Source organism: Lissotriton helveticus, chromosome 10 (genome assembly GCF_964261635.1).
Source record: "Lissotriton helveticus chromosome 10, aLisHel1.1, whole genome shotgun sequence".
Classification (NCBI taxonomy): domain Eukaryota; kingdom Metazoa; phylum Chordata; class Amphibia; order Caudata; family Salamandridae; genus Lissotriton; species Lissotriton helveticus.
In genome coordinates this window covers 1,190,045,077-1,190,062,070 of record NC_136071.1, presented here as the reverse complement: position 1 = coordinate 1,190,062,070, position 16,994 = coordinate 1,190,045,077, and positions in this window count along the sequence as shown.

Here is a 16,994-nt window from a genome sequence, read left to right as displayed (position 1 = left end):
GTCCCTAAGCTTCTCACTGTGTCCATGTAGGGTCCCTTCGGTTCTCCTCTGTGTCCATGTAGGGTCCCTTCGGTTCTCTGTGTGTCCATGTAGGTTCCCTTCGGTTCTCACTGTGTCTATGTAGGGTCCCTAAGCTTCTCACTGTGTCCATGTAGGGTCCCTTCGGTTCTCTTCTGTGTCCATGTAGGGTCCCTTCGGTCCTCAATCTGCCCATGTAGGGTCCCTTCGGTCCTCACTCTGCCCATGTAGGGTCCCTTCGGTTCTCACTGTGTCCATCTAGGGTCCCTTTGGTTCTCACTGTGTCCATGTAGGTTCCCTTCGGTTCTCCCTGTGTCCATGTAGGGTCCCTTCGGTTCTCCCTGTGTCCATGTAGGGTCCCTTCGGTTCTCTGTGTGTCTATGTAGGGTCCCTTCTTTTCTCCCTGTGTCCATGTAGGGTCCCTTTGGTTCTCACTGTGTCTATGTAGGGTCCCTAAGCTTCTCACTGTGTCCATGTAGGGTCCCTTCGGTTCTCCTCTGTGTCCATGTAGGGTCCCTTCGGTTCTCACTGTGTCTATGTAGGGTCCCTAAGCTTCTCACTGTGTCCATGTAGGGTCCCTTCGGTTCTCCTCTGTGTCCATGTAGGGTCCCTTCGGTTCTCTTCTGTGTCCATGTAGGGTCCCTTCGGTTCTCACTGTATCCATGTAGGTTCCCTTCGGTTCTCCCTGTGTCCATGTAGGGTCCCTTCGGTTCTCTGTGTGTCTATGTAGGGTCCCTTTGTTTCTCCCTGTGTCCATGTAGGGTCCCTCCAGTTCTCACTATGTCCATGTAGGGTCCCTTTGGTGCTCCTCTGTGTCCATGTAGGGTCCCTTCGGTTCTCACTGTGTCCATGTAGGGTCCCTTCGGTTCTCACTGTGTCCATGTAGGGTCCCTTCGGTTCTCACTGTGTCCATGTAGGGTCCCTTCGGTTCTCACTGTGTCCATGTAGGGTCCCTTCGGTTCTCCCTGTGTCAATGTAGGGTCCCTTCGGTTCTCTGTGTGTCTATGTAGGGTCCCTTCGGTTCTCACTGTGTCCATGTAGGGTCCCTTCGGTTCTCACTGTGTCCATGTAGGGTCCCTTCGGTTCTCCCTGTGTCCATGTAGGGTCCCTTTGGTTCTCACTGTGTCCATGTAGGGTCCCTTCGGTTCTCACTGTGTCCATGTAGGGTCCCTTCGGTTCTCACTGTGTCTATGTAGGGTCCCTAAGCTTCTCACTGTGTCCATGTAGGGTCCCTTCGGTTCTCCTCTGTGTCCATGTAGGGTCCCTTCGGTTCTCTTCTGTGTCCATGTAGGGTCCCTTCGGTTCTCACTGTATCCATGTAGGTTCCCTTCGGTTCTCCCTGTGTCCATGTAGGGTCCCTTCGGTTCTCTGTGTGTCTATGTAGGGTCCCTTTGTTTCTCCCTGTGTCCATGTAGGGTCCCTTCGGTTCTCCTCTGTGTCCATGTAGGGTCCCTTCGGTTCTCTTCTGTGTCCATGTAGGGTCCCTTCGGTTCTCACTGTATCCATGTAGGTTCCCTTCGGTTCTCCCTGTGTCCATGTAGGGTCCCTTCGGTTCTCTGTGTGTCTATGTAGGGTCCCTTTGTTTCTCCCTGTGTCCATGTAGGGTCCCTCCAGTTCTCACTATGTCCATGTAGGGTCCCTTTGGTGCTCCTCTGTGTCCATGTAGGGTCCCTTCGGTTCTCACTGTGTCCATGTAGGGTCCCTTCGGTTCTCCCTGTGTCCATGTAGGGTCCCTTCGGTTCTCTGTGTGTCTATGTAGGGTCCGTTCGGTTCTCACTGTGTCCATGTAGGTTCCCTTCGGTTCTCCCTGTGTCCATGTAGGGTCCCTTCGGTCCTCACTGTGTCTATGTAGGGTCCCTTCGGTCCTCACTGTGCCCATGTAGGGTCCCTTCGGTCCTCACTGTGTCCATGTAGGGTCCCTTCGGTTCTCCCTGTGTCCATGTAGGTTCCCTTCGGTTCTCCCTGTGTCCATGTAGGGTCCCTTCGGTCCTCACTGTGTCCATGTAGGGTCCCTTCGGTCCTCACTGTGTCCATGTAGGGTCCCTTCGGTTCTCCCTGTGTCCATGTAGGGTCCCTTCGGTTCTCTGTGTGTCTATGTAGGGTCCCTTCGGTTCTGACTGTGTCCATGTAGGTTACCTCCAGTTCTCCCTGTGTCCATGTAGGGTCCCTTCGGTCCTCACTGTGTCTATGTAGGGTCCCTTCGGTTCTCACTGTGTCTATGTAGGGTCCCTTCGGTCCTCACTGTGCCCATGTAGGGTCCCTTCGGTCCTCACTGTGTCCATGTAGGGTCCCTTCGGTTCTCACTGTGTCCATGTAGGGTCCCTTCGGTTCTCACTATGTCCATGTAGGGTCCCTTCGGTCCTCACTGTGTCTATGTAGGGTCCCTTCGGTCCTCACTGTGCCCATGTAGGGTCCCTTCGGTCCTCACTGTGTCCATGTAGGGTCCCTTCGGTTCTCCCTGTGTCCATGTAGGGTCCCTTCGGTTCTCTGTGTGTCTATGTAGGGTCCCTTCGGTTCTGACTGTGTCCATGTAGGTTACCTCCAGTTCTCCCTGTGTCCATGTAGGGTCCCTTCGGTCCTCACTGTGTCCATGTAGGGTCCCTTCGGTTCTCACTGTGTCCATGTAGGGTCCCTTCGGTTCTCACTGTGTCACTGACTCATTGTCAGTGAAACTGTTCTCCCTCCCTCGCAGCTCCTCCATTAAGTGAGGCCCTCCTGAGCCCCTGCACTCTGTGTTGGTGTTGGAGGCCCTCCTCCACCCGCAGGTTATATCTGCGCCCCATCCCTGGTGGTCCAGTGGACCTCTGACTCCTTCTCTCGCTCTGCTCTATCCTCTCCTTTCTGCTCCATTATTCCTAGTTTTTCGCTCTTCATTTTCATCTTCACCCTTTCACTCTCTTTTATTTTCACCCTTTCACTCTTTTCTCCACTTTCCTTCACTTTTTCTTTTTCCCACTTTTGCACGTGTTTTTCTTCCTGCCACTGCTGCTCCCTTGTCCCCCCCTAGCGTGACCAGCCCAGGCCAGTTCCTGTTCCCGCCTCCCAACTGCCCAGCCCTCCCCAACCCCTACTTAATGGCAGTGCGCAAGCCTGTCTGGGCCTTTACGCGACCCGAACGCGACCAGTGCCAGGAACCCTGGACCTCCGCACCTCCAACACTACAAGCCAGCGGCACTCCACACACTCAACCCAAGCTATCATCACCAGCCGACACCCACGGACCCTTCAGCTGTCACCTGCAGCACCTCCAGGAACACGGACCCAGCACAACCTGCCCGCAAGAACACAACAGAACAGAAGATCCTCCTCAACATCCGATCACTCCACAAACAGGCCACCGAAATCTGGGACCTGCTCGACAGCACCACCCTGGAGGTAGCATTCTTCACCGAAACCTGAACCAATACCACCTCGGGACCGGACATCGCCACGCAATTCAACAAGGATACAGGATATCCCGGAAAGACCGCCCCACCAGCCCTGGAGGAGGAATCGCCAGTCCACAAATCCACCCTCCGTTGAGCACACTCCCCGGCGAGTCCACAGACCTGTTGGAACACCTTCACTTCAAGATACTGGCCAGCCCTACCTACACCCTCTGAGGAACCGTCATCTACCGACCCCACAAACCTTTCACCAACTCCATCACGGGCATCATCTCCCCGTATGCCATCGCATCCACCAACTACACACTGCAGGGAGACCTCAACTCCCACCTCGACAGCCAACTGGACCCCAACACCACATCCCTTCTGGACAACCTCCACAACATTGGACTCATCCAGATCATGACCGAACCCACGCACTCAGCAGGACACACCCTCGACCCCCTCTTCACAACAGGAAATTCCATCACCTTCAGCCACACCACCAAACTCCCATGGACAGACCACCAATGCGTCCACTTCACCTTCAGAACACCCACCATCCACAGACACCAGCACCTGCACCACGCCAGAAAGACCAGATCGTGAGGCCGCTCCTTCTCCTTCCGCGCGACCAGAGCCCGGAACGCCCTTCCGCTCCACCTCAAACAGACAACATTGCTCCCCATCTTCGCAAGAAACCTCAAAACCTGGCTCTTCGACAGACCCCCTCCTTGATGGACTGGAACCTGTGACACCCAACTCCCCCCCCCCGATTGATTAATCTATGTAGGGTCTCCTCGGTTCTCCACTGTATCCATGTACACAGTGGAGTTGGAGTATTGAAGAATTTCAGGCTTCTGAGGAGAATGAACACTACACCGCTATACCATCACTGGAAGCTACTCCCAGAGCCCCTGTTTAACCAGTCAAGGGCCATCCATCTTTTGACGATACTGCGGACGACGATGCGACTTCACATCTAATAGATTAAGGGGGGATCTGAAACACCACAGAAACTGTACGTTGAGTGCATGACAGATAGAACATTATTACTCTTTCAAATATATGGAGGATCTTTAAGGAAACTTTCTCATATACTGAGGTGGTTATTCCCCGGCGCAAGAAACTGATGGGCTGAATAACATATCACAGTACCCTACACACTATCAAATAGAGGTGGATCAGTTGTTACAAGAAAGAACGGATATGCATTTCCACAAGGTGCTGCTTTCAAAGAATATCTGTTCCTGCTAATAAGGTGGCAAGTTTACCAGAGCAGTCAGAATCACCACTTTTTATTGCCCTGAAGAAGTCCTCTGGACGAAACGTGTTGGCTGCCATTGTTTGTGAAGAAAAAGAATAAAGAATTTTTTGAAGACTTGCTGAACAGACTCTATGAAAACTTTATTACATTTGTTGATTTACTTGCTTGTTGTTGACTCTTTATGGAGAGTGCCGGACCATAGTGCTTGGTTGTAATTTGTGGGCTCTACTCCCTCGGAAGCTTAGGGGTATTTAGCTTCAGGTCCTTGGCACCTATACCATCTTAATACATAGACGATAACATAGATAAGTGTGGTCACTACTGCCCTATACCCCAGATTCTCTTTCTTTTGTCCATCCTTGGGGGCAGGGTTGGCTTGGTAACGTTGGCACTCCGGAATGCCCGAAGGGCCGGTAGCTGAGTTCTTTTTTTGCTTTTTTTTGGGCAGCCCTTGGGCTTGTCTGTGCTGATAGGATGCTGCCAGCGGCCCACTGGGTGCCTGAGTGGCCTTTCTAGAGCCAGATGGGTGGAGGTGTCACCCCGTTTCTCTTCCTGGCCCCGCCCATTAGTGTATGCAGATTGAGCGGGGGCGGGCCTGAGCAGAAGGGGTCTCACTTGCATTCATGTGTGGCTCAGCGGTGTGAACTCATCTGTGCATTTTTTTTTATCTAATTGAAGTTAATAAAACATGCCCCTCCACCCCCCTTTCTTTTCATAAAACTTCGGTGAAGGAGTGTTTTTTGCGGAAAGGCAATGCGCAAATGTGGGCCACCTTTTTTTAGTGTGCCTGGGGCGATTTTTGATCCCAATCCAACCCTGCTTGGGGGTGGCCCCTCATACTCTGGTGTGTGATGGAATCCTGCACACAACATGGAAAGACACCCCCTAGACACCCGACAGCGCCATTAGGCCATGCTAAGGGCAGACTCAGCGCTTTAAAGCTGGCAATTACCTGAAAGGTATGGGTGTGGTGGGGTCAGGGGTGATGTGGGTACACAGGTGTAGACCTGGGGCCGGGTAAACATGTGTAGAGTTAGAGCCGTGATGGTGGTCCAGCCTCTTGGAAGAGCCACCCCGAGTGGGCTGGGTATGCTCAGACGTGAGTCCGTGCTCTCCACACCACTGCAGTCAAGCTATCCTGGCTGATGAAGGCTGATAGCCAGAAACCGGTCCTCGGAAGCTTGTTTCCGGACCAGGGAGGACCTGGCCTGGCAGTTCGGGCTGGACTGTTCCCATGAGGCACAGGGTCAGGGCTGATTTGCATATGGCCATGTCTGACCTGGGGTTGTGTGGAGTGCAAAAAAACGATGGATTTAGGCCCAGATCTGTGACTGGGGGTGAATGTATGACATTGTTCTGCATTCTGTCCATCACTTGTTGTTTAGGTCGAGCTGGCGTTGGAGCGCGAAGCGCTCCCGCCAGCGAGACTATAGTCACCTTCCTCCCTGTCAAGGGAGTAACAGCTGTGAACGAGCCCGATACAGACCTGGGTACGAGCCGACCCAGGTCTGTGAACGCGCTTCAAGGTTGAGCAGCTTGTGCACGTTTGTTGGACGTCAGGCGCTGCAAGCCCGCCGGACCAATTATCCCAGCATGAAACTCTACTTCCTGAGGCGCCACAAGAACAATTATCCCAGCAGGAGTCTCCACTTCCTCAGGCACCGCAACAATTATCACAGCATGAGACCCACTTATCACAGCATGTCAACAGGCGCCCCAGGCTGCTGGAGCACTCAACTATAATTAATGTGCAGTTGAGTGCTCCAGCAGCGTGGGGCGGCTCTCTGCATGCTGTGATAATGATCACTTTGGGGCCTCATGCTGTGATAATTAGGGAGGCATGCTCTATTTGCAGCACTGAACATTTTCAAAGAAGGCGAAGCAGTGACATTCATTGGAGACACTCACCCTCACGCCCTCACCCCCTCACCCCTCACACACCTCCTCACCCTGACACACCTCCTCACCCTCACACCCTCACCTTCACACCCCCTCACACACACCCTCACATACCCTTACCAGCACCGCAAAACACAACACAACACAGCACAGCAAAACACAACACAGCACAGCACAGCAAAACACAACACAACACAGCACAGCACAGCAAAACACAACACAGCACAGCAAAGCACAGCACAGCAAAACACAACACAGCGCAGCAAAACACAACACAGCACAGCACAGCAAAACACAACACAGCGCAGCACAACACAGCACAGCACAGCACAGCAAAACACAGCACAGCACAGCAAAACACAACACAGCACAGCAAAACACAACACAGCACAGCAAAACACAGCACAGCAAAACACAACACAACACAGCACAGCAAAACACAACACAGCACAGCAAAACACAACACAGCACAGCAAAACACAGCACAGCACAGCACAGCAAAACACAACACAGCACAGAACAGCAAAACACAACAGCACAGCAAAGCACAGCACAGCAAAGCACAGCACAGCAAAACACAGCACAGCACAACACAGCACAGCAAAACACAACACAACACAGCACAGCAAAACACAGGACAGCACAGCACAGCAAAACACAGCACAGGACAGCACAGCAAAACACAGCAAAGCACAACACAGCAAAACACAGCACAGCACAGCAAAACACAGCACAGCACAGCACAACACAGCACAACACAACACAGCACAGCACAACACAGCACAGCACAGCAAAACACAGGACAGCACAGCACAGCAAAACACAGCAAAGCACAGCACAGCACAGCAAAACACAGCACAGCACAGCAAAACACAGCACAGCACAGCAAAACACAGCACAGCACAGCAAAACACAGCACAGCACAGCAAAACACAGCACAGCACAACATAACACAGCACAGCAAAACACAGCACAGCACAGCAAAACACAGCACAGCATATCAAAACACAGCACAGCACAGCAAAGCACAGCACAGCAAAACACAGCACAGCACAGCAAAACACAGCACAGCAAAACACAGCACAGCACAACACAGCACAGCAAAACACAGCACAGGACAGCACAGCACAGCAAAACACAGCAAAACACAGCACAGCACAGCAAAACACAGCACAGCAAAACACAGCGCATCACAGCAAAACACAGCACAGCAAAACACAGCACAGCACAACATAGCAAAACACAGCACAACACAGCAAAGCACAGCACAGCAAAACACAGCAAAGCACAGCAAAGCACAGCACAGCACAGCAAAACACAGCACAGCACAGCAAAACACAGCACATCACAGCAAAACACAGCACAGCAAAACACAGCACAGCACAACATAGCAAAACACAGCACAACACAGCAAAACACAGCACAGCAAAGCACAGCACAGCAAAACACAGCACAGCATATCAAAACACAGCACATCACAGCAAAACACAGCACAGCACAGCAAAACACAGCACAGCAAAACACAGCACAGCACAACACAGCACAGCACAGCAAAACACAGCACAGCACAGCAAAGCACAGCACAGCACAGCAAAACACAGCAAAGCACAGCAAAACACAGCACAGCACAGCAAAACACAGCACAGCACAGCAAAACACAGCACAGCACAGCAAAACACAGCACGGCAAAACACAGCACGGCAAAACACAGCACAGCAAAGCACAGCACAGCAAAACACAGCACAGCACAGCAAAACACAGCGTGGCGCCGCGGCCAGGGCGACTGACGCTGGAGTCTGGGGACCACGGTTCGATCCCCGGCTCCGGCGGCAGGTTAGCCCAGCACCATGTGACTCTGGGCAATAGCTCGCTTAATCTTCCCGACGGCCCCCAGCGCCTAGAGACCCTTACGGGTGATTGTGCGCTTTACAAATGTGGACTTTACTTTACTTTACATCACAACACAGCACAGCAAAACACAGCACAGCAAAACACAGCACAGCACAGCAAAACACAGCACAGCAAAACACAGCACAGCAAAACACAGCACAGCAAAGCACAGCACAGGACAGCACAGCACAGCACAGCAAAACACAGCAAAACACAGCAAAGCACAGCACAGCACAGCAAAACACAGCACAGCACAGCAAAACACAGCACAGCACAGCAAAACACAGCACAGCAAAACACAGCACAGCACAACATAGCAAAACACAGCACAACACAGCAAAACACAGCACAGCAAAGCACAGCACAGCAAAACACAGCACAGCATATCAAAACACAGCACATCACAGCAAAACACAGCACAGCACAGCAAAACACAGCACAGCAAAACACAGCACAGCAAAACACAGCACAACACAGCACAGCACAGCAAAACACAGCACAGCACAGCAAAACACAGCACAGCACAGCAAAACACAGCAAAGCACAGCAAAGCACAGCACAGCAAAACGCAGCACAGCACAGCAAAACACAGCACAGCAAAACACAGCACGGCAAAACACAGCACGGCAAAACACAGCACAGCAAAGCACAGCACAGCAAAACACAGCACAGCACAGCAAAGCACAGCACAGCAAAGCACAGCACAGCAAAACACAGCACAGCAAAACACAGCACAGCAAAACACAGCACAGCACAGCAAAACACAGCACAGCACAGCAAAACACAGCACAGCAAAGCACAGCACAGCAAAACACAGCATAGCAAAACACAGCACAGCAAAACACAGCACAGCACAGCAAAACACAGCACAGCAAAGCACAGCAAAACACAGCACAGCAAAACACAGCACAGCACAGCAAAACACAGCACAGCAAAGCACAGCAAAGCACAGCAAAGCCCAGCAAAACACAGTACAGCACAGCAAAACACAGCACAGCAAAACACAGCACAGCAAAGCACAGCACAGCAAAGCACAGCAAAGCACAGCACAGCAAAACACAGCACAGCAAAACACAGCACAGCAAAACACAGCACAGCACAGCAAAACACAGCACAGCAAAACACAGCACAGCAAAACACAGCACAGCAAAACACAGCACAGCAAAACACAGCACAGCACAGCAAAACGCAGCACAGCAAAACACAGCACAGCGAAACACAGCACAGCAAAGCACAGCAAAACACAACACAGCACAGCACAGCAAAACACAGCACAGCAAAACACAGCAAAACACAACACAGCACAGCAAAACACAGCACAGCACAGCACAACCAAGCACAGCACAACCAAGCACAGCACAACCAAGCACAGCACAACCAAGCACAGCACAACCAAGCACAGCATAACCAAGCACAGCATAACCAAGCACAGCATAACCAAGCACAGCATAACCAAGCACAGCGTAACCAAGCATAGCGTAGTAAAGCACAACAAAACATAGCATAACAAAAAATAGCATAACAAAAAATAGCATAACAAAACACAACAAAACATAGCATAGCATAACAAAACACAGCATAGCATAACAAAACACAACATAGCATAGGATAGAAAAACTAAACAGAGCATAGCATAACAAAACAAAGCATAGGATAGCAAAACAAAACATAGCCTAACAAAACATGGCATAACAAAACATGGCATAACAAAACATGGCATAGCAAAACATATAATAGCATAGCAAAACATAGCATATCAAACACAACAAAACATAGCATAGCAAAACAAAGCATAGCAAAACATAGCATAGCATAACAAAGCATAACAAAGCATAGCATAACAAAACATAGCATAGCATAACAAAACATAACAAAACATAGCATAGCAAAACAAAGCATAGCATAGCAAAACACAACACAACACAACATAGCATAGCATAACAAAGCATAGCATAACAAACACAACAAAGCATTGCATAGCATAACAAAACAAAGCATAGGATAGCAAAAAAACATAGCATAGCATAACAAAACAAAGCATAGAATAGCAAAACAAAACATTGCATAGCATAACAAAACATAGCATAACATAACAAAAATTAGCATAGCATAACAAAACAAAACATATCATAGCCTAGCAAAACATAGCATACCAAACACAACAAAACATAGCATAACAAAACATAGAAAAACAAAGCATAACACACACAACCACACACACACAACCACGCACACATAACCACAACCACACACACAACCACAACCACACACAACCACACACACAACTATCTATCTATCTATCGCCCTCACTCTATCTGTCTATCGATCTATCGCCCTCACTCTGTCTATCTATCGCCCTCACTCAATCTATCGGCCTCAGTCTATCTATCTAATCGCCCTCACTCTATCTGTCTATCTATCGCCTTCACTCTATCTAATCGCCCTCACTCTATCTATCTATCGCCCTCACTCTATCTATCAATGTATCTATCGCCCTCACTCTATCTATCTATCAATCTATCTATCGCCCTCACTCTATCTATCTATTTATCGCCCTCACGCTATCTATCTATCGCCCTCACTCTATCTATCTATCTATCGCCAGCACTCTATCTATCTGTCTAGCTATCTATCGCCCTCACTCCTATCTATCTATCTATCTATCTATCTATCTATCTCGCTCACTCAATCTCTCTATCGCCCTCTATCTATCGCCCTCCCTCTATCTATCTATCGCCCTCACTCTATCTATCTATCCCACTCACTCTATCTATCGCATCACCACAGCATCACTAAGGGGCACAACAACATCACTATGCGCTACCACAGGATCATTGAATGCCACAGCATCACTAGTCGCCACCACAACATCTCTCAGCCCCACCACAGCATCAATCTGTGCAACCATTTACCAACAACTGGGTCAAATATGATCTCTCAATGTTTCAAGCTTTATTACAAATGTCACAAAAAGAGGTTAGTATTTCACTTCTGTTCTTGGATTTTCGTCACAATAAAATACACTGAACATATTCTTCACAAAAGTTATTTACAAAAGTATGATTGCCATTATAAATTACAATAACTTTTATTTAAGTATTAATTATTTAAAAAATTCAAAGCCATTGTTATTTGTAATATCAATACATCTAAGTCACGTGATTACAACACATATTGCATTACAAATGCTATAGGTGTCACAAGTTATAACTATTGGCATTGTAAATGACAAAGCTATTATTTTTGCTATTTGCAAAACCAACACATATATAAAAAATGTGTCATTTAAAATACCAATAGCTCAAACTTTCCTAATGCGAGACCTTATGCATTGCAAATGCTTGTTTTGCTCTTGGAAGAGTGAAGCAGAGCTCTCAAAAATCCCTTTTCCATGCCGGAGTAAATCAGTCAATCCGCGTTTTTTGTTGCCTGCTGGGAGCTGTAGTCCTGTTTAACATACAACAAAACCAAAGCCACACGTCACAGACTTGGAAGCAAAAACTGCACTGGAGCGATTCTCACGCACGGGAATAGCAAGCTTGCCTGTCCTGGGTGGGATTCACAGGGGCCAGGGGCAGACACGGGGGAGGGGCACGCACGGACTAGGCAGGAGTACATCTGGAGAGCAGCCGGGGCCAGTGTGCAGAGCCGGGGGGGGGGGGGCAGGGCGCGCGGCCAGGGAGAGCCCGGGTGCCCCTGGTGGTCTGTGTCTGCCTTCTGACTCTGCGTGCCCATCCCTTCAGTGGCACCTGTTCTGTAACTGGAGAGGCCGGTTCCGGGGCCTGGCTGCGCCGCCTCTACAACAGGTGAGGCCGGTTTCTCTGCTGTAGGGCGGATTGAAAACATGCGCTGGGGAAAGGGCGGTAAAGAAGGGGCTGGCCCTGTTTTCCTCGTCACACCTTGAACAACCAGGTCAACAATAAAGCCTGTGCGGAGCAGAGTCACCCACTAACCCCGGGTGAAAGGTCAAGGGGTTGGAAGGGGCATCAGTGTGTGGTGGGACGGTAGGAGTGTAATTCATGCTTTAGTCACTGGGGCGGAGGAGCCCACTGCTAAGGCTGCTGTGGGGTGGCAGTGTTTAATTTCGCGCGGTGCTGAGCCGGGAGGCAATATTCACGCCAGGGCAGAGTACTTAAGGGGGCGGCCGAGTGACAGCGGGTGCGGTGGGCTCTGTGCAGAGGCAGAGTGCCACTCTGCTGTTCTGAGGGGGGCATATAAGGCAGCTGGGCGTATCTAATGCATTAATGCCCGAGGCAGCGGAGGGGGCCTTATATAAAGCCAGGGGTCTCTGCCCTGAGGGTGAGTCTTAACTCTCATCTTGGACCTGTGGCTGCGGGTAAGGTGTCCCACGAGGGACACACGTATAATGAACACAACAGAGGAGTGTGACGTAAGGCCATGGGACCGCTTCCTCTGCTGGGCCAGACCCGGCCGGTACCTCTCGCCCACAGTGCTTTCTCTAAACCCCCACTTAAGTACCCTAGTCAGCATGCAGCCTGCCAGTGATGGGTTCACGTGATCTGCAGAGTCACCGGGCACTGCCCTCAGGGATGATGTCATCTCCCGGAGGCGCTCGTGAATTCCTGGCTCTGTGCCAGGGCCCGGATGGGTGGACGAGATGACCTAATGGAGATACCAGGGTGTTGTGTCGTAGTAGACGTGGTTAGGTTACAGATGAATATGTTTATTGTTCTTAGATGTTACGTAGGTTTTCCAGTAAATAAAGCCTCACCAGGAGCACCCTCTCTGCTGCTCAACCCAGGATCCAAGTGACACTCCACCTCACAGCAATCCACACATTCCAGTGACATCACCACCCACAACAATATTCTACCCACACCATTCACACTGGCTGAGCAGCAGAGGCAGAGAAAAAGGGAAGGTGCATAGTGTAAAACCTTAGATCTAACACACCTTCCCCCTTTATAAAATATACAAAGCAACAGCAAATAGAAGTAGAAACATCACAGTAATACTAAAGAAACTTGCAAGAAGAATTGCAAATGCACAGTAATTATGCAAAAACTTGCTAAATTAAATACGGTGGAAATATGATATTAAAGAGAAACAGTAAAGGAAAAGAGAACATGTAGCAAACTACAAAAATGTAAACAGCATCGCACTAAGTAAAACACAAAAGTAGAATCGTAGAATGCGTAAACTAGATAAGACACACATCGTCCTTAGCAGAGCAAAATATGAAACAAGAAATTTCAAAAGGAAGGAAACTGTCCAAAAAACACACAAGCAAAATGAGAAAGAGACATACCAAAATAAGAAAGAAGTATACCACGAAAATAAACAAGGAAAGAGTGCTCTAAATTACCACCACAACCACACCAGCTGGCAAGACTGGCGAAGACAAATGGGAAGACGGAACACAGCAAAAGGAAGAAGAAAGGACAAAGACTTACAACCAACCAAAAGAAAGCAACGGGTTGCTAGCACCCAAACCGAAAGCAAGCAAGGGGTGAATTACACCCAACAGGATGAGAATACACCCAACCAGAAAGCAAACAAAGGGTGACAAACCCCAAACCCGAAAGTAAGCTCGGGTGACTAGCACCAAAACAGAAAGCAATCATGAGTAAGCAACGGGTGGCTAACACCCAAACAGAAAGCAATAATAAGCAAGCAACGGGTGCTGACACCCAAACAGAAAGCAAGCAAAAGGTGACTGACACCCAACCAAGAAAGCAATCAACGGGTGGCTAACACCCAAACAGGAAGCAATAATAAGGAAGCAACGGGTGCTGACACCCAAACAGAAAGCAAGCAAAAGGTGACTGACACCCAACCAAGAAAGCAAGCAACGGGTGGCTAACACCGAAACAGAAAGCAATAATAAGCAAGCAACGGGTGCTGACACCCCAACAGAAAGCAAGCAATGGGTGAACTACACCCAACAGGATAAGAATACACCCAACCAGAAAGCAAACAAAGGGTGACAAACCCCAAACCCGAAAGTAAGCTCGGGTGACTAGCACCAAAACAGAAAGCAATCATGAGTAAGCAACGGGTGGCTGACACCCAAACAGAAAGCAAAAATGAGCAAGCAACGGGTGCTGACACCCAAACAGAAAGCAAGCAAAAGGTGACTGACACCCAACCAAGAAAGAAATCAACGGGTGGCTAACACCCAAACAGAAAGCAATAATAAGCAAGCAACGGGTGCTGACACCCAAACAGAAAGCAAGCAACGGGTGCTGACACCCAAACAGAAAGCAAGCAAAAGGTGACTGACACCCAACCAAGAAAGAAATCAACGGGTGGCTAACACCCAAACAGAAAGCAATAATAAGCAAGCAACGGGTGCTGCCACCCAAACAGAAAGCAAGCAAAAGGTGACTGACACCCAACCAAGAAAGCAATCAACGGGTGGCTAACACCCAAACAGGAAGCAATAATAAGGAAGCAACGGGTGCTGACACCCAAACAGAAAGCAAGCAAAAGGTGACTGACACCCAACCAAGAAAGCAAGCAACGGGTGGCTAACACCGAAACAGAAAGCAATAATAAGCAAGCAACGGGTGCTGACACCCCAACAGAAAGCAAGCAATGGGTGAACTACACCCAACAGGATAAGAATACACCCAACCAGAAAGCAAACAAAGGGTGACAAACCCCAAACCCGAAAGTAAGCTCGGGTGACTAGCACCAAAACAGAAAGCAATCATGAGTAAGCAACGGGTGGCTGACACCCAAACAGAAAGCAAAAATGAGCAAGCAACGGGTGCTGACACCCAAACAGAAAGCAAGCAAAAGGTGACTGACACCCAACCAAGAAAGAAATCAACGGGTGGCTAACACCCAAACAGAAAGCAATAATAAGCAAGCAACGGGTGCTGACACCCAAACAGAAAGCAAGCAACGGGTGCTGACACCCAAACAGAAAGCAAGCAAAAGGTGACTGACACCCAACCAAGAAAGAAATCAACGGGTGGCTAACACCCAAACAGAAAGCAATAATAAGCAAGCAACGGGTGCTGCCACCCAAACAGAAAGCAAGCAAAAGGTGACTGACACCCAACCAAGAACGCAAGCAACGGGTGGCTAACACCCAAACAGAAAGCAAGCAACGGGTGGCTAACACCCAAACAGAAAGCAATAATAAGCAAGCAACGGGTGCTGACACCAGAAAGCAAACAAAGGGTGACATACCCCCAACCCGAAAGTAAGCTCGGGTGACTAGCACCAAAACAGAAAGCAATCATGAGTAAGCAACGGGTGGCTGACACCCAAACAGAAAGCAAGCAAAAGGTGACTGATACCCAACCAAGAAAGCAAGTGGCTAACACCCAACAGAAAGCAATCATAAGTAAGCAACGGGTGGCTAACACCCAAACAGAATGCAAGCCCCGGGTGCTGACACCCAAACAGAAAGCAAGCAAAAGGTGACTGACACGCAACCAAGAAAGCAAGCAATGGGTGGCTAACACCCAAACAGAAAGCAATCATAAGCAAGCAACGGGTGGCTAACACCCAAACAAAAAGCAATCATAAGCAAGCAACGGGTGGCTAACACCCAAACAGAAAGCAATCATAAGCAAGCAACGGGTGGCTAACACCCAAACAGAAAGCAATCATAAGCAAGCAACGGGTGGCTAACACCCAAACAGAAAGCAATCATAAGCAAGCAACAGGTGGCTAACACCCAAACAGAAAGCAATCATAAGCAAGCAACGGGTACTGACACCCAAACAGAAAGCAATCATAAGCAAGCAACGTGTACTGACACCCAACAGAAAGCAATCATAAGCAAGCAACGGTTACTGACACCCAAACAGAAAGCAATCATGAGCAAGCAACGGGTACTGACACCCAAACAGAAAGCAATCATAAGCAATCAACAGGTGGCTAACACCCAACAGAAAGCAATCATAAGCAAGCAACGGGTGGCTAACACCCAAACAGAAAGCAATCATAAGTAAGCAACGGGTACTGACACCCAAACAGAAAGCAATCATAAGCAAGCAACGGTTACTGACACCCAAACAGAAAGCAATCATAAGCAAGCAACGGGTGGCTAACACCCAAACAGAAAGCAACCATAAGCAAGTAACGGGTGGCTAACACCCAAACAGAAAGCAATCATAAGTAAGCAACGGGTGGCTGACATCCAAACAGAAAGCAAGCAAAAGGTGACTGACACCCAACCAAGAAAGCAAGCAACGGTTGGCTAACACCCAAACAGAAAGCAAGCAACGGGTGATGGACACCCAATCAGAAAGCGTGCAAGGTGTGGCATGCACCAACCATAAAGTAAGGGAGATCTTTCCCCCCAAAAGTAAAGGAAATCTCCAAAGCACCCGGGGCAGAGAGGAGAAACCCTGTACTGTCCAGAGGGGCAGCCGGGACGGACAGTTTGTTGTCTGAGCTCCCGCTGTCCTGTGGCAGGGAGGGGGATGAGCCATGGGGCTCTTTGTAGCGCCCTGTAAGCACTGTCGCCCACCCCATAGGAGGAGCCCCTCCCCCCAGGAGATCACCTGTGACCGACGCTCAGTCCCAGAGGAAGAGCTGTCCAGACGGTCTCTCCCTGCCCTGCCCCTGTGGGG